This window comes from Vulpes lagopus, chromosome 3, assembly GCF_018345385.1.
Source record: "Vulpes lagopus strain Blue_001 chromosome 3, ASM1834538v1, whole genome shotgun sequence".
Taxonomy (NCBI): domain Eukaryota; kingdom Metazoa; phylum Chordata; class Mammalia; order Carnivora; family Canidae; genus Vulpes; species Vulpes lagopus.
Window position 1 is genome coordinate 20,893,662 of NC_054826.1, and position 22,910 is coordinate 20,916,571.

At 34.2% G+C, this 22,910-nt stretch overlaps 2 long non-coding RNA genes across 6 annotated transcripts in view; one reads left to right on the top strand and one right to left on the bottom strand.

Annotated features, from left to right (window-relative positions):
* LOC121486744 overlaps positions 1-22,910 on the top strand; it is a 111,468-nt gene that overhangs the window by 22,640 nt on the left and 65,918 nt on the right. The gene's annotated exons all lie outside the window — the stretch shown is intronic.
* Positions 1-22,910, bottom strand: part of LOC121486741 — a 48,060-nt gene that overhangs the window by 17,359 nt on the left and 7,791 nt on the right. For all 5 annotated transcript variants that reach the window (XR_005986726.1, XR_005986728.1, XR_005986725.1 and 2 more), the window contains exons 2-3: positions 10,060-10,141; positions 153-301 (exon numbers count right to left, since the gene is read on the bottom strand). This is a non-coding gene — a long non-coding RNA (uncharacterized LOC121486741). The remainder of the gene's footprint in view (positions 1-152; positions 302-10,059; positions 10,142-22,910) is intronic.

The window sequence follows — 22,910 nt, forward strand, 5'->3', positions numbered from 1 at the left end:
GGATCCCAGTAAGCACTATTAAGGAAGGAGGACATAAGATGGTAGGAAAGTGAGATCCCCCACTGAGGCCTCCCTCCAGAAGTTAAATTCACTAAGGAATTCGGAAAGAACACTTCTCAAAGTAATCCATCTAAGGTCAGGTATTTCTTTACCAAATCATTGTCAGTCAGGATAAAAAATCTTCCTGCAGAAAATCATTCGAGTTTACAGAATGCAGCTTTTGGTCTCGGCTACAGTCATCAAAGTTAGAAGTCATTGGAATTGTCTGTTGCTTACATAGTGATAGGCTCATGAGCAGAATCTGAAAAAAGGAGAATAAACAAAGGAAAACTTTTACTCCAGCACATTGTATAATCAAGTCCAGGAGCAAATGTACTAATTATGTTGTAGTTAGTAAAATATTTCTCTACTTCAGTAAGAATTTATACTATAGTCTTTCTAAGAATTAATGTTTAGCCTAGGAAGATGTTTGTAGAGGTGTATTTTTGATCCATTTAGATTATCAGGAAAAATAAGGAGACATGCTTGCCACAGATTTTGCTGTGCTATATATCTCTCATTCTGTAATTCATCCATCCTCATCCCCCAACTCCTCAGTCTTTCTGAGATGAATAACTCAGTATTTGGGCTCTTATACTAATGGATTATAAGATCCACAGGTTTCCTGAGGGTAGGAAGGGAATGGTTTCAGACTTACACCAACCTGTGTAAATAGGGAATGGGACTGTCATCAAGGAAAATTTAAAGAGGGATCCTTAGAGAAGAGGGGAGGATCTAAATATAGTGGCACAACCAAGAATTGGGTTATAAGTATCAGATAACTCCCCATGAAGTGCTTAATATTTTTGTGTTTTTCCTTGGATCATGAAAGAGCCCTGTTTGACATTAAGTCTTAAATGCCTCTGATCTTCACTGTAATTTTTTTTATTGACCTGCAATCTTTCAGTAAAGGTTGATAAATACCAGATAGACTTCTGTGGCAATGATGGGAAGTATATCCTCTCCTGTATTTATTCATCACTGAATAATGGCAAAAAGATAGCCATATCTACTTATGTATGGATGGGAGATTTTAGTCCAAGAATTTCAGGGTAGGACTATCAGCAAAAGAAAGGATAGGCAGTTCATTGGAGACCTGGGACCAAGGGAAGGAATATGTAATAGGATAAGTGACTCATTGTAGATATGAAACAGTTTCCTAAATATTCCAGAGAAGGGAATGTGAGTGATACTTGCCTTATAATTAGCAACTAAGAACAGCTGTAAATAACAGTCATGACCAACTCTAGATTCAGTAATGATGCTGCCCTGATAGCTACACTTATTGTCTTCATTGCTAAGCTTCATGGGAGCTCAATTAGAGCTCAGGAAACTCTAGTAATGAGTTAAATTTAGCATACAAATGTAAACTTTAAGAATCTTTACTCCCTTAGTACTTACCTTAGTAAATATCCCTTACGTATGCATAAAAATTAAAACCTGTGGAACTGTGTGCCATTTTCCTGTATAATCTCGAGAAAACATTAGCTTTATATATGATCACTTCTCAAATAGGCAGTAACCCAGGAGGCATGACCAGATTTTGACAAAAACTGTTGTAACTTAGGAATCAGTTATTATGACCAATATCTTCTAAAACATGAAAAAGAACCATAACATGGGAAGTAGTGTAAGAAGATAAATGCATTAAAGAATTAACATATTTGGAAACCATGGATACTGAGAAATACATATGTAATAATATAAGATAGGAGAAATAAATATAATCAATGGGAGTATGAATTGTAACTGAATAGTGCATAGAATCTCACAGTGGAATCCTTTGGGCAAAATAAAAATAGGAATATACCAAGGAAGGGTTAAACTTGTTCCAAAAAATCATATCTTTTAGAAATAAAGATGGAATAGCATTATATGTCAAGAAGATACAATTTAAAATAGCTTTGTTACTTTTTCTGTTTATTAAGTAATATGCAGTTGTTAAAAAACCCAAACATTCAAGAATTAGGAAGAATAAAAGTACCACTAATGTCACCATCACATATTTATATATTCTAGAAGATATATTTACATGTACATTCACATAAACCTCCATATTGAAGAAAAAAATGACAGAAAGTGTTTGCCTAAAGACAAATACAGGACAACATGGGGATCTTGTTAGAGGTGACTAACTGGCTGATTAGATGGAGAAACTGGACATTAGGGCTGACAGTTCACAAGCTAGAAGAGGTAGGGTAGACTAGTAATGGAAATAGTCACAAGAGTTAATTATAGAAATTTTAAGAATGACGATGAGAGCTACTATTTATTATGGGCTAACGTTATGCCAGGTACTCTACATGAATTATCTAATACCACAGAACAGTGAACTGAATACTATTTCCCTCAGTTTACAGATGATACTAGATAATTTGCCTCTTTATGCATAGCATGCAAATTACATTAGTGGTCAAGGACTTAAACTCCCAGACATGTGCTAGAAGTTTCCTTCAGGATAGCACATGAAATGCTCAGGAGACTACTGACGGTGTCATGACCCTTATAGCTGGGGAAATCATCCAGGACCCCCTTTGGCCATCAAGATAGAATTTGTTATTGAAGTGATGGAAGAAATATTGAACCTGGGGGAAGAGGACATTTCTACACCGCTCTTGTCTCCACTATAGCAGCTTCTCCACCACACCTACTCCTCTGGGTTATGATCATCTTACATCTTATTCTGAGATGGAGAAATTATATCAGGTTGCTCCCATGGACTGCACTGTAGCCCTGGGAAGCTTGGGAAGCAATCATCTGACCTGTCTGGCTATTAGGGTAGAGGCCGTCTATGCTGCTCACCACGGCACAGAGTAGAGGACTCCACAAACACCAGAAGGAGGTCAGGTCCTGGGATGCCACGACACAACAAATATCCAGCAAACAGAGGGAGGGAGAAAACTATCTCATTAGAGGAATTTGCCATAGTGGAAGGAAATACAAAGAGGAGAAATATTTAAAAGAGAAAAGAAAGAAAAGTCTGCTATGTGTTAACTTTTCCTCTTGTACTTCCTTTTGTTTTCACTACCTTTATATTTTTTTCAAGAATTGATAATATAGTCATTTATTTTTCACACATTTTTTCTCTAGTCAACACATTTTAAATTTGTAAGTCAGAAACTACCTGCACCTCTTAAAAATATTCTTTTTTCCTATCCCTTTATAAGCAGTGTTTTTTGAAATGTCCTTTAGGTGTCCTGAGGAGATAACTTCAAGAGATGAGAGAGCTCTAGGCCATTTTATTTGTTTCATTTAATTATTTAAATTTTTTTAAGCTATACTGAGGTATAATTGACAAATACAATTGTAAGATACTTTAAGTTGCATCATGGTGGTTTGATACACATCTATTCCCTCACATATTATCTTGTTCTGTTTTGTGGGAGGAGAGTGGCAAGAACATTTAGGTTCTACCTCTTAGAAAATGTTATTTATGTTATATATGATAGTTCCATTATTAAGTTTATATATATATTAAGTTTATTCACATTACTCAATTAGGTGGCAACTCTTTAGAAGCAATAAAAGGCTATTTGCTTGATAGTAAACTATTCTGTTGCTCTAAGGGTGCATATAGGAAATAAGTAGTTAGTTAAAAGGATTTAAATTCTATTGGGTCTTTGCAAACAAGAGACAATACCAGAGTGCACCTTTGAACTTCAAAGCTTTCAAAATGGGGCAGAGTCAGAAGAGTTTAAATGGGAAAAGAGGGAGGAAGATGGAGACTGAGTGTATTTGTTTTTGGAGGGTGAGGATACAGATGAAACTCTGCAAGGAAGCTAATTTTTTTCTAACAGCAAACCAGAGAAATAGGCCATTCGTCCTCCCATCAGGTCAATCATATCAGACATATGATTTCCTGATGGTTTTGTAGGGAGTGAGTTACAAATTTGGTATTAAAACATATCTTCAACTTGTTCGAGTGTCAAGAGCTCTTCCTAGATCTTGTATTTTCAGCTCTTATTATAGCTATTAATGCATCTAAAAGTCACAAACATTTTAATTAAACAGCTAATATTTTACTTAATATATTTAATTGTTTTGAGGTAAAGTAAAAAAAAAACAAAAACACATATCTCATGGAAGATTTAACACATTCCTGAAAGCTGAAACTCAAACCACTATTTGTTCCTTCTCTAGTCATAGCAATATAGTTTTTCTCTTCATTTGCCATAAACATCTACCATGCAGTCAAACAATTTTATACAGAGGTGCCAGTTGAAAGAATAGGCATATAATGAAATGCCTTTGCACTAGAAAATAGCCTTTTCAATAGAATTGGTTCTGTTCAGGTCTTTTTTATATTGCTGAATTATCTAGTGGTTTTTGGTGGTGGTGGTGGTGGTGGTTTTCTCTTTCAGATAACAGAGCACTAATGCAGCTGTGGACCATTCTACTCTACAAACTCTTGATTTGGGTTCCCCACTGGGCAGAAATCACCTTCTATAAAACTATCATACACTTACAGTTTGCCTAATTGGTGTCATACGCTTTATGTATATCACTTAATCTCTATGGAAAATACCCTTACTGACAGCAGAACTGAATGTCCTGCTTCTTGCTACACCTTTTCTTCCTGGTTGTTCTAGCACAAGACTTATTTTATCAACATTATCAAGAATTTTTAGGATTTCAGCACTAGATATTTATTGAAAGAATATAAAATTATGCATTGGATTGTATGTTTCTTTTATCATATTCACAAATAACATATCCCCTTGAAATGTGACCATTTACATTGAATCAAAAATTACATTCTCATTTTCCTCTGTTCTTGCTCTATGAGGCTGAACTTGACTTGTGGGATAATAGACTACCATCATTTGTTGGTGAAGTTCAAGCTCATTGGTAAGATATTTTTTGCTACTTATTTCAATATTAGTTGCAGTTTTTCGTGGCACCAGTAGGTCAGGGACAACTGAAAGCACTATGCATATTTCAGTCATCTAAGGTAAATTCCAAATCATTGCTAAAACAGGCATGTTAATGCAGGAGGTCAAATCGTAGAACATAAATGAGTGCCCAATAAATACTAGCCATATAGTTTGGTAATGATGATGATACAGATGTTGGTTAACTATAAAAAGTTAAAAATTTTGCATTGCAACTAAATACAAGTTTCAAAAAAAGGTAAAACTCTAGTCTTCCCTTTATCTCAGGCTATTTTAGGAAATAAAACAGAGGGGAATATTTTTATTTGGAAAGTCTAACTTCGAGGTAAGAATCAAAAGGAAATGTAATTTTATTTAGAAACAAGCCAAAGCAAAACCAAATGAAGAAAAAAACATATATATAATAGAATACAAAAATGTCAACACTGCCTAGAGACACACAGTGAAAACATTTTTGAGGACAAAAATCCACTGGCTAAGCTTCTTTTATCAATGGCTTTTGCCAGCAACTTGCTCATTGGCATCTCTAAATATCTATAGGTGTATTTATTTTACTCTTTATCTCTCCCTTAGCTGCTCATTTACATGCACATCATCTTTCTATCTGTGTCATACTAAAAAGGACAAGATAGATGTCATGGTCAATATTGAGTATCAAGTTATCTAATCTAGTGCAGGGAGTGCAGAAATAGCCTATTGGATGTCTTATTTATCTCAAGTCATAACATTTACATTAATATAATCTACTTTCTTGTTTCAGAACTTTAGTGTAAGTGGAAGAACATTTTAAAATTCTCTTTCTAAAAATATTGAAATTTCAAACTGTCAAGAAGGAAGTTATTTGTTTTTAATTGCACAGAACTTTATAGAGAGTCTTCTCCAATATGCCACCCGGAATGTTTCTTCTGGAATGACTTTTCTTCCTTCGCATTTCCTTTCTTTGAAAAAAATGAAACAAAACAAAAAACAGCTTGATTTTGCTTCCCAATTTATGACAAATTTTTTATATGATATTGAGCAAGCCATTTTGGTTTTATTTTATTCCTTAAATAGCAAATGACTTGTAAAGATAAAATGAAAAATTAAAAACAAAAACAAAACAAAAAAACTTTTAAAAGCAAAATAACATTATTCTATAATTTTATAATAAATATTATACATCTAAAATCCAAAAGAATTTCCTCAAGTATTTTTAGTGTCCCATCTCTCATGGTAAATTAATGCTCAAAACATAATTATATATATTATATATATAATTATATATATATATATATATATATATATATATATATATGGCACCAATGTTTTTTAGCTACTTTTGGCTATGGACTGATCCATTTGGGTAGACTATCAGGAAGTTTCCAGATGGTCTTTATCACTTTACTACTGGTAGAAACTGGTGCTGGTGGAGAAATTTGACAACATGAAAAGTTAAGAGAATTCTGTATCACTGAAGTTGGAGGGCTGGCTTTCATTCTTGACTCTTGTCTGCAATTATGTCATTGTGACCAAGTTAAATCTTCTCTGGATCTCTGTTTCCTCATCTATTAAGTAAAGGATTTGACTTCATGATTTCTAGGATCCATCCAAGTTTTTCTCTCTTCCATCCCTTCACTGACAATTTAGATATATTCTCAGTCAAGATTCGCTAACAAATATATGAAGAAACAAGAATAAAATATTGTTTCACATTTTTGGTTTTAGTTTTAGTTCTTATATATTTGAATTCTTGCCACATTTTTTCAAATGTTCATAATGTGGGCAGCCCGGGTGGCTCAGCGGTTTGGCGCCTGCTTTCAGCCCAGAGCATGATTCTGGAGACCTGGGATCGAGTCCCATATCAGGCTCCCTGCTTGGAGCCTATGTCTCCCTCTGCCTGTGTCTCTGCCTCTCTCTCGCTCTCCCTTTCTGTGTCTCTCATGAATAAATAAATAAAATCTTTTTTTAAAAAAATGTTCATAATGCTTTAAACAAGCTGGAAAACAATGTCTATCATTAGCAGGATGAATAAAATTATGACATAGTCATATCACATGTATGACTACATACAACATAGGTGAATCTTAGAATACTCAATGAATAGAATAGAACATAAAAGAATACTTATGGCTTTATTCCTTTTGTAGAGATTTTAAAACCAGGAAAAACTAAACTCTATTGTTTAGAGTGCTTATGTAGATTACAAAACTATCTTTTTTAAAGGAAAGGAAGCTATTATTCCAAACATCATGTAAGTGTAGAAAATTGTTTTCCACTAAAACTTTTGATTTAGTTTGCATGGTATCTGTGGATTATGTTCACACCTTAGACAATGTTGTTTATTTTATTGAGGACACTGTGCTGCCTCACCTAAGGATATACCAAATTGATTTGGTACCTAAGTAAATGAAACAGAAAGGAATAATATAATAATCAATATTAGCATAGCTACGTCTACTAGTAGGGACTACTACTAGTAGCTGTGTCCTTTCTTATAGGGAACAGACACTGCCTTAGAAGTCTGTATTTTCCTAATTTTAATCTGATGATTTCATTTAGATGATATTAAAGTGTAAGCTATGTTTGATTAGATAAGGACAACTCAAAATAAATTTATGTTATCAAGATTTTAAGCATTGACTGATAAAACACATTGCAGTGAATTTGCCCACAAGATGTCGTATTACATATCAACCTCAATGTCATATTACATAATGTGAAAAGGGACTTTATAATTTAACCCCTCCCTTCCCCCTCCCTTTTCTCTACAATATAAAGATAGGTATTAGAAAGTGCTGAGGAAAAAAGAAAGGCAGGTAAGAAATTACCCATGAGACACTTATAAATGGAGTCTAATTTGTAATTTTACAAAGTGATGACAAAATGTTCACCTTTCTCATGTTTTCATGACTTTCATAAAGCCATTAAATGATGGCCCAGAATTTACACTCTGATATCTTACCTGTCCAGGTAGATCGATATTCTTGCTCCCACTTCCTTAAAAATGAATGTTCTACACATCCCTTTCCATCAGGAACCTATTGTCGTCTAAGACTATATGGTTTGTTAATTTGTACCAACGTGTTAACAGATAAATGATTGTATGTCATTCCATTTTCCCAGGTGTATTTCTATTTAATTAATACTCAGACCAAAGTACACACCAATTTTGAGAATTCTAACCTCTGAGCTGGTTGCAAAGAGATATATTTTTACCAGAATGGGAGAAGATATTTTTTTGCTCTAATATCCAAAATTCTCAGTGGATTTTTTACATAATTTCAATGTACATATTTTCATATATCCAAAGCATTACACTACCCAAAACTTTCTTCAGTGTTAACACCACCTGAGCTTTCATTTATTCAATAAAATTTTGTTTAGTTCATTTTTTTGCTGCAGTCCCCATGTTGGACACTAGAGACAAAGATTAATGGTCTTTATGATGAAGTATTTCACTGTGGAATTCACAAACTGCAGTGGATACAAAGTTGTACCAGTAGAGCAAAGTACTATAAGAGCATTGAAGGGGAGCACTAACAAATTGAAAGAGCTGGGAAATGAAGTAATCTGTAAAGGGCTTTCACTATGCCTACCTAGCTCCTAATATATGCCCCAGGCTGCAGTTCATACCATTTTCTCCTTGTCATTAATTTACTGAGTGGGTAAGGGCAAGGAACTTTTCACATTAGGCTTTAAGGGAAACACATATAAAATAAAGGAAATGGAAAAACCATCTATGATATTTCTATCACTTCTAATTTACAGCATAATAAGGTTTAAAGAGGAAGGATTACATGAAAAGTAATAACCTTTATTTTACTGAATATTAACCTGTGTATTATTTAAATATTTCTAAAGTCTCTAAACAGTATTCTAGGTATTTCTACAAATGTCTGATGAACACATTTAGCTGCCTATTGTGTGGCATCTAACATTTCCTTCCCATTGGTATAATTTCCTATAGTCAGTCAGTTATGCTTCAGTAACAAACAAACCCTGAAATCTCAGTGTCTGTGCACTTAAAAGTTTTCTTAGTTTTCTTTATGTTTATTTGTTTCAGGTTTTTATTTAAATTCTAGTTACTTAACGTATAGTGTAGTATTGGTTTCAGGAATAGAAATTAGTGATTCATCACTTGCGTATAACACCCAGTGCTCATCACAAAAGTGCCCTCCTTAATGCCTATCTTCCACTTAGCCCATCCCCCACCCAATTCCCTTCCAACAAACCATAAAAGTTCGTTCTTACTCAGATTATGCCAAATTCTCTGAGGATCAGAAAACCATTCTGAGACAGCATGGAATTCTCCTCCAAGATGTAACTTGGAGTTCCAATATAATAAAGGTTCCACCATCTTATCATATTTCCAACTCAGTAAGTGACCTGAAGAATCATTAAGGCAAAGAAAGAAATTCTGGAAGGACTTGCATTGGTTCTTGAATGCCTTGGCCCAAAAGTAAACAGGTCATTTCTGCTCACAGAGCATTGACCAGAAGTAGTCAAATAGTCATATAGGTTCACTTAATTGTAATGAGACTAATAATGTGAGGAACACATGGATATTTGGCAAGAAATTAACATCTCTGCCTCATTTTCCATGATCATTTCCATAGCCATTGCTTCCGTGGATTCTTTGTGGCCAACAAATGCCAGAGTGGTGCTTTATTTTCTGGACACTCAATGCATTAGAACCAGACAGTACTCTATCCTGCAGTGTGGAGCACCTTCCTGCCAGCTTTGTGCTACACACATCCTTTTTTTTTTTTTAAAGGTTTTTTCTTTTTTTAATTAATTTATTTATTTATGATAGGCACACAGTGAGAGAGAGAGGCAGAGACACAGGCAGAGGGAGAAGCAGGCTCCATGCACCGGGAGCCCGACGTGGGATTCGATCCCGGGTCTCCAGGATCGCGCCCTGGGCCAAAGGCAGGCGCCAAACCGCTGCGCCACCCAGGGATCCCTACACACATCCTTTTTGGCCACTTAAATAATGCTACTGGTGAACCAAACTCACAAAGCTTTTAATGGAAATGTTTTTACTTCCCGTTCATAAACTCACATATTATAATAAATTTATATGTAATTACCTAATGGTTATCCAAAAAAATAGAAATCACTTTCTCCTTTCTAGGTTATATACTCCTACCTTTAACTTTTCTTTAGTCATTCTCTTCATAGAGCACCACGTTCAGGCCTTATGACATGAGGCTTGTGCTTTCCTTAGGGTTCTGTCAATAAAAACAGATTAAGGTTTTATTAAAGGCATGAGCTGGAAAATATATACCAGTCCTTAGTCTAGTTAGAGGTTTAATTCAAGCCAATTCAAAGAGACATGGGCATGGAACACAGTGTTTGCACCATTTCTAGGCATGTTATATTTAAGGAGATCAATATAAATAATTTCATGATCAATTTATGCTGTGGGGAGATCCCTATCACATCTCAGAACTTTTTTCCTCTTACCAAAACTTCTTACAAGGCATTGGAAGGCAATCCCTTTTCTGTGCATAGGGAAAAAATAGTGAGGGCTATATGTCACACCATTATACCTAGGTAGTTTTCTCCCCATTGTTTCTCTTCCACCATAGCTAACTTCACCTTTTGTATCTTTTGTGCATTTCATCAACATTTTAACTCTAACTTTTAAAGGTTTGTTAGCAAGAATGTCTAGAAATCACGCTATATGATGGGTTGAACAAGTTTGAATTTTTTTCTCTCTCTCTACTATGAAGCCTGAAAGCCACTGGACTTCAGCAAATCCATGTCTGTTTGAATCAACTAATATTCCAGCTATTGGAGAAGGGTTTATCTCAGAGCTGCCTCTGGAAAATTCCTGTGCTACATGTCATAAGCCAGGCTCTGGCCTCCTGTCTGAGACACTTTCCTGATGGGAAAGGCCACCCAAGATGGGACTATTCCTCAGGCTGAAAGAGATGGAGTCAGGTCAAGCCAATTTCCTAAACTGCCAATTTAAACAATGACATCATTTCACATGCCAAAAATCTATTTGTACATAATCAGGGAGAGATCAAAAAAAGAAACCATAATAAGGATAGTTTCTAGTGAGTTTAAATCCATGCCTGACCATGTTTGTTTACATTATTTCTCTCTCTGTTAACTTTTAGAATGTTAGCTCTTTGAGGACAGAACAGAGCTTTTTAATATTAGGTACACATTCTGTCTTTATGTGACAGCTTAATAAATGTTTAACATATAATTAGGCCAAAATTATAAAAATTTTGTTTTTATAATTTTAATTTTAAAATTTTATAATTTTAATTTTTTAAACTCCTTATACTTTAAAAAAAAGTAGTCCCTCTGTGGGTAAAATGGTCCCATTTAAAGAAGAAAAAAAACTTTAATATTTTTTTGAAATAATTATTGGTTTTAACTACAGTATGTGTGTGTATGTGTGTGAAAACTAAATTTGTTAGTACAGATCAATTGAGTTCTCTTAAGTACTGATGTCATTATTTATACATAAATTGTTAATAAAATTATACAGAATATAATTATTAAAATTTGATATTTACAATAGTATTAGAAACAGTCTCAATCTGGGGAAAATATTTAGACATTTAACAATATACAGAAATATGTGAAAATAGGAAATTAGGCCCTTGTGAAGCAGAAGGTTTTGAAAAGAGCGGGAAGATCTAAAGAAGAGAAAGGTATCATAAAATTTTGGTAGTTACCAGGATAATTATATGAGTTTAAGAATTAGTTAATTATACTAACCTAGCAATAAATTCAGAGAAATTGTCAATCAGTGAAAATTCAATTACTTTCACCACTTTGTATAAAATTTTCTTGATTTTTATCCTTTTTTTCCCCACTCTGAGTTTTTACTTTGAGTTTAATTCTGAAAGAAATTATTTCCCAATCTATCTCAAATTAGAAGCTCTGATCAGAGACTAATGCCTAAGGACATAACGCTGAAGAGCATAGTCAATATTAAGAGATAATAGTGCCCGTAAACCCTGGGCCTTGAAACTTAGAAGACATTGCTGCAGTCGTCTTCTAGCTATTGCCCTTTCCAGCAGGTGAAAGTCTTCAAGGTCAAGAGGATCTTTAATCTAGACCATTCTCTTAGTACCCCTGAACCTGGAGTTCCCTACCCTAAGGCACCATGCCCACCAGGGTCAGTGCACATCTCTTTAATAAGTCTCTCAAGGGCAAACTATTATCTATGATATTTATGTGCTTCTGTCTAAAAAGCATATTTTTGCAAGTGTACCACATACAGTGGTATAATATTATTTGAAAATAGACTCTACTAAGGTACAGAAGCTTAATATAAACCCAAGACTATTCAACAAAATATAAAATAAATCAATGGTGAATATAAAATGGAATCTTAAAATGTACACAAATAATTATAAAGAACCAAGAAAAGAGGAACATTGGACAAACTGCAGATGAGCAATTAGCACATGAGTTGCAAATGGTAGATTTAAAAGCAACAATCATACTGATAACTATTTTAACTATAAATTGTATAAACATACTATTTTTAAAGGCAGAGATTATTATGCACAAAAATAGACCTATATGACATGTACAAGAAAATCAGATAAAGTAAAAAGAATGAAAAAAGATACACTATTTACTCAGAATATGTGTAAACATAAGAAAGCTGGAATGGCTTTATTAATATCAGACTAAGTAGATTTTGAAATAGGGAAAATTACCTCAGATTGATATAGCAAAAACTGACGGAATTTAAAGAACCTACCATCTCAGTCAGAAAACAGAGATGACCTGAACAGTACTGTCAACCAACTTGATTTCTAAAGGAACACAAAAAGGAATAATGCATGCTCTTTCAAGTTCATATGAAACTTTCACCCAGATATATGCTGAACCATTAAAGGTTAAGTAAACAAAAAGGACTGAATTTTTAATAATTTATAATTAATGTAGTCAGTAATTTTGTGTATTTATTTTCTTCCAAGTTTTTACTCAAATTCCAGTTAGTTAACATATAGTGTTATATTAGTTTCAGGTATGGAATTCACTGATTCAGCACTTACATGTAATACCCAGTGCTCATCACAAGTACCCTCCTTAATCCCCATCACCTATTTCACCTATCCCCCTGCCCAGCTCCCTTCTAGTAACCATCAGTTTGTTCTCTAGATTTAAGAGTCTGTTTCTTGCTTTTCCTGTTTTCCCCTCTATGTTCATCTGTTTTGTTTCTTAAATTCCACATATGAGTGAAACCATATGGTATTTGTCTTTCTTTGACTTCTTTTACTTAGCTTAATACACTTCAGCTCCATCTACGTTGTTGCAAATGACAAGAGTAATTTGATGGCTGAGTAATTTTCCATTGTATATATACATCACATTTTCTTTATCCATTCATCAATTGATGAACATTTGGGCTCTTTCCATAATTTGGCTGTTGTTGATAATGCTGCTATAAACATAGAAGTGCATGTATTCCCTTTATATTAATATTTTTATATCCTTTGGATAAATACCTAAGTAGCACAATTGCTGGATCATAGAGTAATTCTATTTTTAACTTTTTGAGGAACTGCCATACTCTTTTCCAAAGTGGCTGCACCAATTTGCACTCCCACCAACAGGGTGAGAAAATTCCCCTTCCCTTGAATCCTCAGGGACATCCGTTGGCCCCTGTGTCATTAATTTTAGCTCTTCTGATTGGTGTGAGATGATATCTCATTGTAGTTTTGATTTGTATTTCCCTGATGGTCAGTGATGTTGGGCACTTTTTCATGTGTCTATTGGCCATTTGTACATCTTTGAAGAAAAGTCTAGTCATATCTTCTGCCCATTTTTTAACTGGATTGTTTGTTTTTTGGGTGTTGAGTTTTATAAGTTCTTTTTGTATTTTGGATATTAACCCTTTATCAGGTATGTCATTTGCAAATATCTTCTCCCAATCTGTAGTCTGCCTTTTAGGTTTGTTGATTGTTTCCTCTGCTGTGCAGAAGCTTTTTATTTTGATGATGTCTCAATGGTTTTTGTTTTTGTTTCCCTTGCCTCAGGAGACTCATCTAGAAAGAAGTTGCTATGGCCAAGGTCAAAGAAGTTACTGTCTACATTCTCCTCTAGGATTTTAATGGTTTCCCACCTCATATTTATATCTTTAATCCATTTTGAATTTATTTTTGTGTATGGTGTAAGAAAGTGGCCCAGTTTCATTCTTCTGCATGTGGCTGTCTAGTTTTCCCAACACTATTTGTTGAAGAGATTGTCATTTTTCCATTAGATACTCTTTCCTACTTTATCAAAGATTAATTGACCATATAGTTGTGGGTCCATTTCTGGGATTTCTTTTTTGTTCAGTTGTGCCTGGTTTTGTACCAGTACTATACTGTCTTGATCACTACAGCTTTATAATATAATTTGAAGTCCAGAATTGTGATGCCTTCAGCTTTACTTTGCTTTGCTTTCTTTTAAGATTGCTTTGGTTAGGGATCCCTGGGTGGCGCAGCGGTTTGGCACCTGCCTTTGGCCCAGGGCGCGATCCTGGAGACCCGGGATCGAATCCCACATCAGGCTCCCGGTGCATGGAGCCTGCTTCTCCCTCTGCCTGTGTCTCTGCCTCTCTCTTTCTCTCTGTATGACTACCATAAAAAAATAAAATAAAAATAAAAATAAAAAAGATTGCTTTGGTTATCTGAGTCTTTTATGGTTCCACACAAATTTAGGATTGTTTGTTCTAGCTCTGTGAAAAATGCTATTGGTATGAATATAGGGATTGCATTAAATGTGTAGATTGCTTTGGATAGCATAGATATTTTAACATATTTGTTCTTTCAATCCATGAGTATGGAATTTTTTTCCCATTTCTTTGTGTCCTCTTCAATTTCTTTCATCAGTGTTTTATAATTTTCAGAGTACAGGTCTTTTACAAACTCTTTAGTTCAGTGTATTCCTAAGTGTATTGTTTTTGGTGCAAGTGTAAATGGGATAGATTCCTTGATTTCTCTTTCTGCTGCTTCATTATTGGTGCATGGAAATACAACAGACTTCTATGCATCAGTTTTATATCCTGTCAGTTTGCTGAATTTAGGTATTATTTCTAACAGTTTTTTTGGTGGAATATTTCAGGTTTTCTACGGAGTATTATGTCATCAGCAAATAGTGAAAGTTTGATTTCTTCCTTGCTGATTTGTGTGCCTTTTATTTCTTTTTGTTATCTAACTGCTGCAGCTAAGACTTCTAGTACTATGTTACACACTCACTATGAGAGTGGACATCCCTGTCTTGTCCTGACTATAGAGGAAAAGCTCTCAGTTTTTCCTTTTTGAGGATAATATTAGCTGTGGCTTTTTCGTATATGGCCTTTATTATCTTGGGGCATGCTCCTTCTAACTCTACTTTGTTGAGGGTTTTTGTCACGAATAGATGTTATACTTGGTCAAATGCTTTTTCTGAATCTATTGAAAGGATTGTATGGTTCTAATCCTTCATTAATGTGGTATATCACATTGATTAATTTGCAAATATTGACCCACCCTTGCATCCAAAGTATAAATCCTACTTGATTGTGGTGAATGAGTCTTATAATGTACTGTTGAAGTTGATTTGATAGCATTTTATTTTAGATAGAATTTTTGTGTTTATGTTCATCAGGGATATTGACTTGTGGTTTTCTTTTTTCGTGCAGTCTTTGTCTCATTTTGGTATCAGGATAATGTTGACCTCATAGAATGAATTTGGAAGCCTTCCTTCCATTTCTATTTCTTGGAATAGTTTGAGAGGAATAGATATAAGCTGTTCTTTAATTGTTTGGTAGAATTTACTCATGAAGCCATCTGACTCTGGACTTTTGTTGATTGGGAGATTTTTGGTTCAAATTTTCTATTTCTTTCTGTTTTGGTGTTTATATATTTCTAATAATTTATTCATTTCTGCAATATTGTCCAATCTGTTGGCATGTAGTTTATTATAATATTCTCTTGTATTTCTGTGGTGTTGGTTTTGATTTCTCCTCTTTCATTTGTGACATTTTTATTTGGGTCATTTGTCTTTTCTTTTTGAGAAGTTTGGCTGAAGGTTTGTCAATGTTATTTTCAAAGAACCAGCTCCTGGTTTCGTTGATCTGTTCCATTATTTTTTAGTTTCTATATCATTTATTTCAGCTTTAACTTTTATTATTTCCCTTCCTCTGCTGGCTTTAGGCTTTTTTTTTTTCTAGCTTCTTTAGGTGCAAGATTACGTTGTTTATTTGAGATTTTTCTTGCTTCTTGAAGTAGGCCTGTATTGCTATATTCTTTCCTCTTATGGCTTTTGCTGCATCTCAAAGATTTTGAACTGCTGTGTTTTCATTTTCACTTGTTTTCATGTATTTTTAAATTTCTTCTTTGATTTCCTGGTTGAACCATTCATTGTTCAGTAGTGTATTTATGGTCTTTCCAAAGTTTTTCTTGTTGTTGACTTCAAGTTTTATAGTGTTGTGATTGGAAAATATGCATAGTATGATATTAATCTTTTTGTACCTGATGAGGTCTGATTTGTGACTTAGTATGTTACCTAGTATGTTCCATATGTATTTGAAGAGAATGTGTATTCTGCTTCTTTAGGATGGAATGTTCTGAATATATATGTTGAGTCCATGTGGTCCAGTGTGTCATTCAAAGCCATTGTTTCCTTGTTGACTTTCTGCTTAGATGATCTATTAATATAAGTGGGGTGTCCCCACTATTACTGTATTATTATCAGTTAGTTTCTTTATGTTTATTCTTAATTGTTTTATATATTTGAGTGCTCCCATGTTGGGGGCATAAATATTTATAATTATTAGATCTTCTTGTTGGATCATCCCTTTTATTATGATATAGTGCCCTTCTTCATTTCTTGTTATAGTCTTCGGTTTAAGATCTAGTTTGTCTAATATAGGTATTGTTACTCTGGCATTAATATAGTTAGTAATTTTAATTTTATGACCAAAAGTAAATTAAACTAGATATCAATAACTGAAAGTTATTCTATATGTTGGCAAATTGAACACCAATAGAAAACAAAATTTATTAAAAAAATAATTGAAAGTGTTTTTTAATTCCCAAATATTTATAAATAATACAATACATTTAGAATAAAAAAATTACAAAATACTTTGAACTGAATGATAACAAAAAAAGCATCAAAACTCATGTTATGAAGTTAAAGTGGTGTTTTGAAGAAAGTTAAATGCTTATACTAAAAAGGAAGAAATGTGACAAATAGTTAACCTCAGTTTCTACTTTAAAACCTAGAAAAAGTGATGCCTGGGTGGCTCAGTGGTTGAGTGTCTGCCTTCGGCCCAAGGTGTGGTCCCAGAGTCCCAGGATCAAGTCCAACATTGGGCTTCCTGCAAGGAGCCTGCTTCCCCCTCTGCCTATGTCTCTGCCTTCTTTCTGTGTCTCTCAGGAATAAATAAAATCTTTTTAAAAATAAAGTAAAATAAAATAAAATAAAAAGCTAGAAAAAGAAGAGCAAATAAAACCCAAAGTAAAGAGAAGAATGGAAGTGATAAAGCTAATATTGGAAATCAATAAAATAGAAAATGTACACATACTAGAGAAAAATAATTGTAACCAAAAATAGCGTCTGTGAAAAGCTTAATGAAATTGGTAAAACTCTGGAAATGTTGATCAAGAAGAATAAGACACAAATTATGAATGTTAGGAATAAGTACTCCTACGGACATTAAGAGGATAGTAAGGAGGAGCACCTGAGTAGCTCAGTCAGTTTAGCATCTAACTCTTAGTTTTGGCTCAGATAATGATCTCAGGGTCAAAGAATTGAGCTCTACATTCAGGCTCTGTGCTCAGTGGATAGTCTGCTTGAGATTCTCTCCCTCTCCCTCTCTCTCCTCCATCCAGCTTTTTTTTTTTCTGAAATAAATAAATGAATCTTTAAAAATAAAATGGAGGATAGTAAGGGAATATCATGAAAAATATTATACAAATAAATTAAACATAGGTGAAATGCACAAATTACTTGCAAAACACAAATTAACAAAACATACATAAGAAGAAATAACAAATCTGAATAACTCTATTTAAGTTAAAGAAGTTGAATTTGTAATCTGAAATATCTGAACAATGCATCCAGTGCTGGATGACTTTACATAATTCTGCTAGACATTTAAGGAAGAAATAATACCAATCTATCACAAACTCTTTTAGAAAATAAGGAAATAAATGAATATTTTCTGCTTCATTTAATGAGACCAGCATCACCTGATAAAAAGTAACCAGAAAAAAAAAGAAAGGAAATAAAACTATAAACCAATACCGCTCATGAACATCAATGCAACAATCCTCAAAAATGTTTTATGTCAAGTTAAAGGCAGGCATGGGATTAATTCAGAAACTAAAATTTGGTTTAGCTTTTCATTAACATAAGTGTAATTAACTATTCTATCAGAATAAAGATAAAAATATGATTATCCAAATAGATATAGAAAAAGCATTCAATATAATTCAATACCCAATGATGATTAGGTAGAAATAGAAGGGTATTTTCTCAATTTATAGTGTCTGCAACAAAATTACACACCTAACATTAGGCTTACTAGTGAAAAATTAAATGATCTTCCATCTCCTCCTAAAATCAGAAACATGGCAAATATAATTATGTTCATCATATCTATTAAACATTGTACTAAATGCAGCCTATGTAATAAGATAAGAATAAGGAAAAAATATATAATTTGAAACAAAAAAGGTAAAACTGTCTTTGTTTTCAGATAATAGGATCATGTATACAGAAAATTTTAATGAATCTACAAAACAAAGCTTTTATAACTAATGAATGCATTTAGAAAGATTGAAGTTTATAGCACTGACACAAAAAATGTACTATGTACTAGCAAAAAAGACTATGTACTAGCAATAAACACTTAAAAATTAAAAGCAATATGACTCACAATATCATCAAAAAACCCCAAAATCTTTAGAGAAAAACATTCAAAAATATGTGCATGTTATGTATACTGAAAGCTATGAAATATTGCTGAGAGAAATTACACATAAAGAAATGTAGAGATATGCCATGTTTCTGTATTGGATGATCCCATATTGTTAAACTGTCTTTTCTTCACAAATTGGTCTCTGGTTTCAATGGTAAGCTAATTAACATTCCAGAAGGCTTTTTTTGTAGAAATTGACAAGTCGACTCTAAAACCTATATGGTCATGCAAAAGATCTAAAATAGCCAAAATTATTCTGAATAAAGGAAAAAAGAGAATTTACTATAAAGCTATAGCAATTAAGACTGTGATATTGGCATAAGGACTATACACACACACACACACACACGGAATAATAGTAATAATAATAATAATAATAATAATAATAATGTGTGTGTGTGTGTGTGTGTGTGTACCCAGAAATAGACCCACCTATACTTGAGCCAATACCAAATTGATTTGGGGGTTTTCTGAGTTAGGCTGTATATTATAACCAACCCATCTTTAATGTGTTCCCCAGACATTACCAATTTTCTTGAGTTTAGTCCATAGTAGAGCCTTTAAAAAATATAATAAGAAAAATAAACACTTGCTCCATATTTTTTACCAACAACATTCTCTAACAATATACTCATTAACATTTCTCCCTAGAAACACAAATATAACAGGGGAAAAAATGCAGAGTTTGGAGAACATTCCATTTTTGTGGAAGCAAAGTGTTGGAGGTCCAAGTCATGTGTTTTGTACTGACACTTTGCTCTGAATTGCACCTAAAATGCCAATGAGAAAGTGGTGAACTTTATACATTCTGTGGGTCACTCTGTCAGTCTGTCAGCCTCATGAGCTTTGATATGATTTCCTTCAGTGTTTGCAATCCATTCAGTTAGGTCTGTTTTCACTTTCCCATTGGCAGTTTTCTATCCTGAGTCACACTGACCTCTGTCTGCCCTGAAATAAGGAGGGGGCCAGCTTGGCTGTTTGGGCGCCTGCTGTGAACATGTGGAGAGGAAGTAGTGACATACTTCAGAAGGCCCAGTTTGCAATGTTCCTAAAGCATTTCCTATATGCAAGAGGTCACCCACCAATATCTTTGCATTCTGTCTTCCTTAGGCCATCATTTTATCTTACTATTAGAAAGAGTTCAAAGAAATGTTCCTGCATAGAGCCTGAATCATCAGCAGGTTTTGTGACACTTTCTTAGACTTTTAGAGTATAGGTTCAGGAAAAGAGTTCATAGCATGGCATTTGACCAAATTCTTTATGCTATAGATCTAATGACCAGTTCCACTATGTTCTATAAAATATCAATATCTCATTATCTTATATATTTGTCCACAAATATATAAGATGGCCACACCCTCTGAATAATTTAGCTAGGTCACCAGCTGTTCTAACTATGCTGTCAAACCTCCATGGCTTAAATAAACAAAGGCCTTTTTTTCCCCTTTAAAAAATGAGTTTTGGGTGGGGGATAACAGAGTGTTAAAGTTAGTTAAATCATTAAACTTATTTGTCTCTTTATTCGTACCGTTTGAAGAAAGAAAAGGAAGTTGGTTCATCTTAGCATTTGAATTCACAAAATCACAACTATTCTCATCTTTAACAAATGATTCCCAAGCAAAATTCTGCCTTCTTTTGAAGGCTCATACTTTTGCACAGAGGCCAGCCAACAAGCAGCTGACTAGGAGGGAGATTTCCAAAAGAGCAATCTCTGCCCAGCTCACAGGAAACAGCCTGTGAAGTGTTTCCAGACCAAGACTTCCAAAGAAGATCTTTGCCAGCTAGTTGTGGTCCTCTGGTGTCCAGGATTCTCAAGGTCTCTCCCTCACAGCTGCCTAAATGCACAATGGAACTTCTGAATATTCCAGGGGCAGGTTTAAGCATACACAAGATGGGGTATGGAAGAGAAAAAAGGAGAAAAGGGGAAAACATAAAACAATGTAAAAGCAGAGAAAATTCCAGATTAACTGGAAAGTGTTGCATAGTTGTGAACAGTTTACATTGGGAACTGTAAATAAAGCATATTAGCTTTATATAAATGCATAAAACAACATTAGCTGTATTTGAGACACATTTAGGTGACAAATGGAGCATAAGTCAGGGAGCCTGAAGGTTAATCTTGCAGTGCAATGTAGGCTGGAGTCTTTAGATGGAGGTTGTATTTTTATGGGTCTGAGGTAAACATCAAAGGGAAATAATACGGATAAAAGAAGCATTATAGAAAAAAGAATTCAAAGTGCTTAGGAGTTCATTTAGATATGGAGTTGGAAAGGAATGATTCAAAACAGATTTAAGTACTGGACAAACCCAACAGACAATGCTGGTTTAACTGGACTCTCTTCTTTAGGTTTTGAAATATATAAATGAAAGTTTGTAAATATTTGCTGAGAAACCATATAAGTTTAATTGAGTTTCTACCAAATTAGTATCATCTAATGTAGACTATTATGCAATAATATTATATGATAGTTAACATTTTCTAAGAATTTTTTGTTGTAAAAATATTAGTACCATTGCAGAAAGGGGGATAAGGACTATAGAGTTTTCCATTCTTGAATCAGCTGATATTTCTAATTCATTTACTATTGCTTTTCCCATTAATCTGCATATGTACTTATTCCTCCCATTATTCAGTTTAGATCCTGTAACCATTACTATAAACATTACTCTTTATACACTCTTAATGTATACTCTCTTAATTCTGCTGTTGTTCTCTCCCATCGTCGTACTCACAAACCCCAATCTTAGTTAAATCCAACTGTCTACAGTCTCTGTGCCTGTGGATGAACAGTTAGTTTGGGATGACTGGAGGAAAACACAGAACCATGCTACAGTTCCCAAGTACTTGATGGCAATACTACAGATTCCCCTACTCAGTTCATTTCGTACTCTCCAAGATCACTTTTTATATCTTCTCTTCTCCAACCTCCAAATTCCTTCTCCTCCAAATCACTCTGATGCCTGTTCTCTGTTTTCACTAATAAAATAGAGGTAAGCAGAATAGGCCTTGCTCATGTTTTTACTACCAATTATAAAACTCTCTGCCTCTATTCTGGCGCATTCACCATCCCTCCTACTACAGTGGATGAATTGTCCATGCTCGAATCTATGGCTCATATATTACTTGTACACTTGATGTTATTCTTCTATCAAAGACTTTGCTCCTGGAGTTATTCCTTCTTGCCTCCATACTATTGCTTTTTTCTCTATATTATACTACTCTCAACAGCATAGACATGCTGTACTGTATCTCATATTTAACAAAGCAAACAAAAGTCAGTGTAGACAAATAAAACAAAAAACTCAGAAAGCTTGACCCCATCTGTCCTTTCAGCTACTGTCCTACTTTTCTGTTTCGCTGTCTGAGCTACAAGAACTGGTTGTTTATTCTTTGTTTTTTTAATTTTTTAATTTTTGAAAAATTTTTTTTAAATTTATGATAGTAGCACAAAGAGAGAGAGAGAGGCAGAGACACAGGCAGAGGGAGAAGCAGGCTCCATGCACCGGGAGCCCGACGTGGGACTCGAATCCCAGGTCTCCAGGATCGCACCCTGGGCCAAAGGCAGGCGCTAAACCGCTGCGCCACCCAGGGATCCCCTATTCTTTGTTTTTAATTTCTCACTTCAAATCTCAACTCATTTTAATTAGAACTTTATTTTCAATAGAAATCTCATTTTTCAGGATCAATAAAAAAAATGAACACTGTGTTGCAGAACCCAATGGTTTAGTCCCAGTCGTCTTAATTGAATTCTTAGTAGCATTTAATAAAATTGATCATTACTTTGGGAACATGTCTTAAAATAGTTTCCTCCCTTGATTTCTGGAATACTATACTGCATCCCTACCTTCCTAACTGCACTATCTTTTCTGTGGGATCCTATTGGCTTAGTGCTTCTAACAGTCATCAGAAATCTTGATCTGAACTCTCTACCTGGTAATCTCATCTAGCTCCCTGCTACCCAGATTACTCCCGCATTTCTATCCCTAGCTGATCACTCCTGTGAGTCTTGGTAAGATATGTAACTGACTATGTGACATCTCCATCTGAATGGATATTGAACACC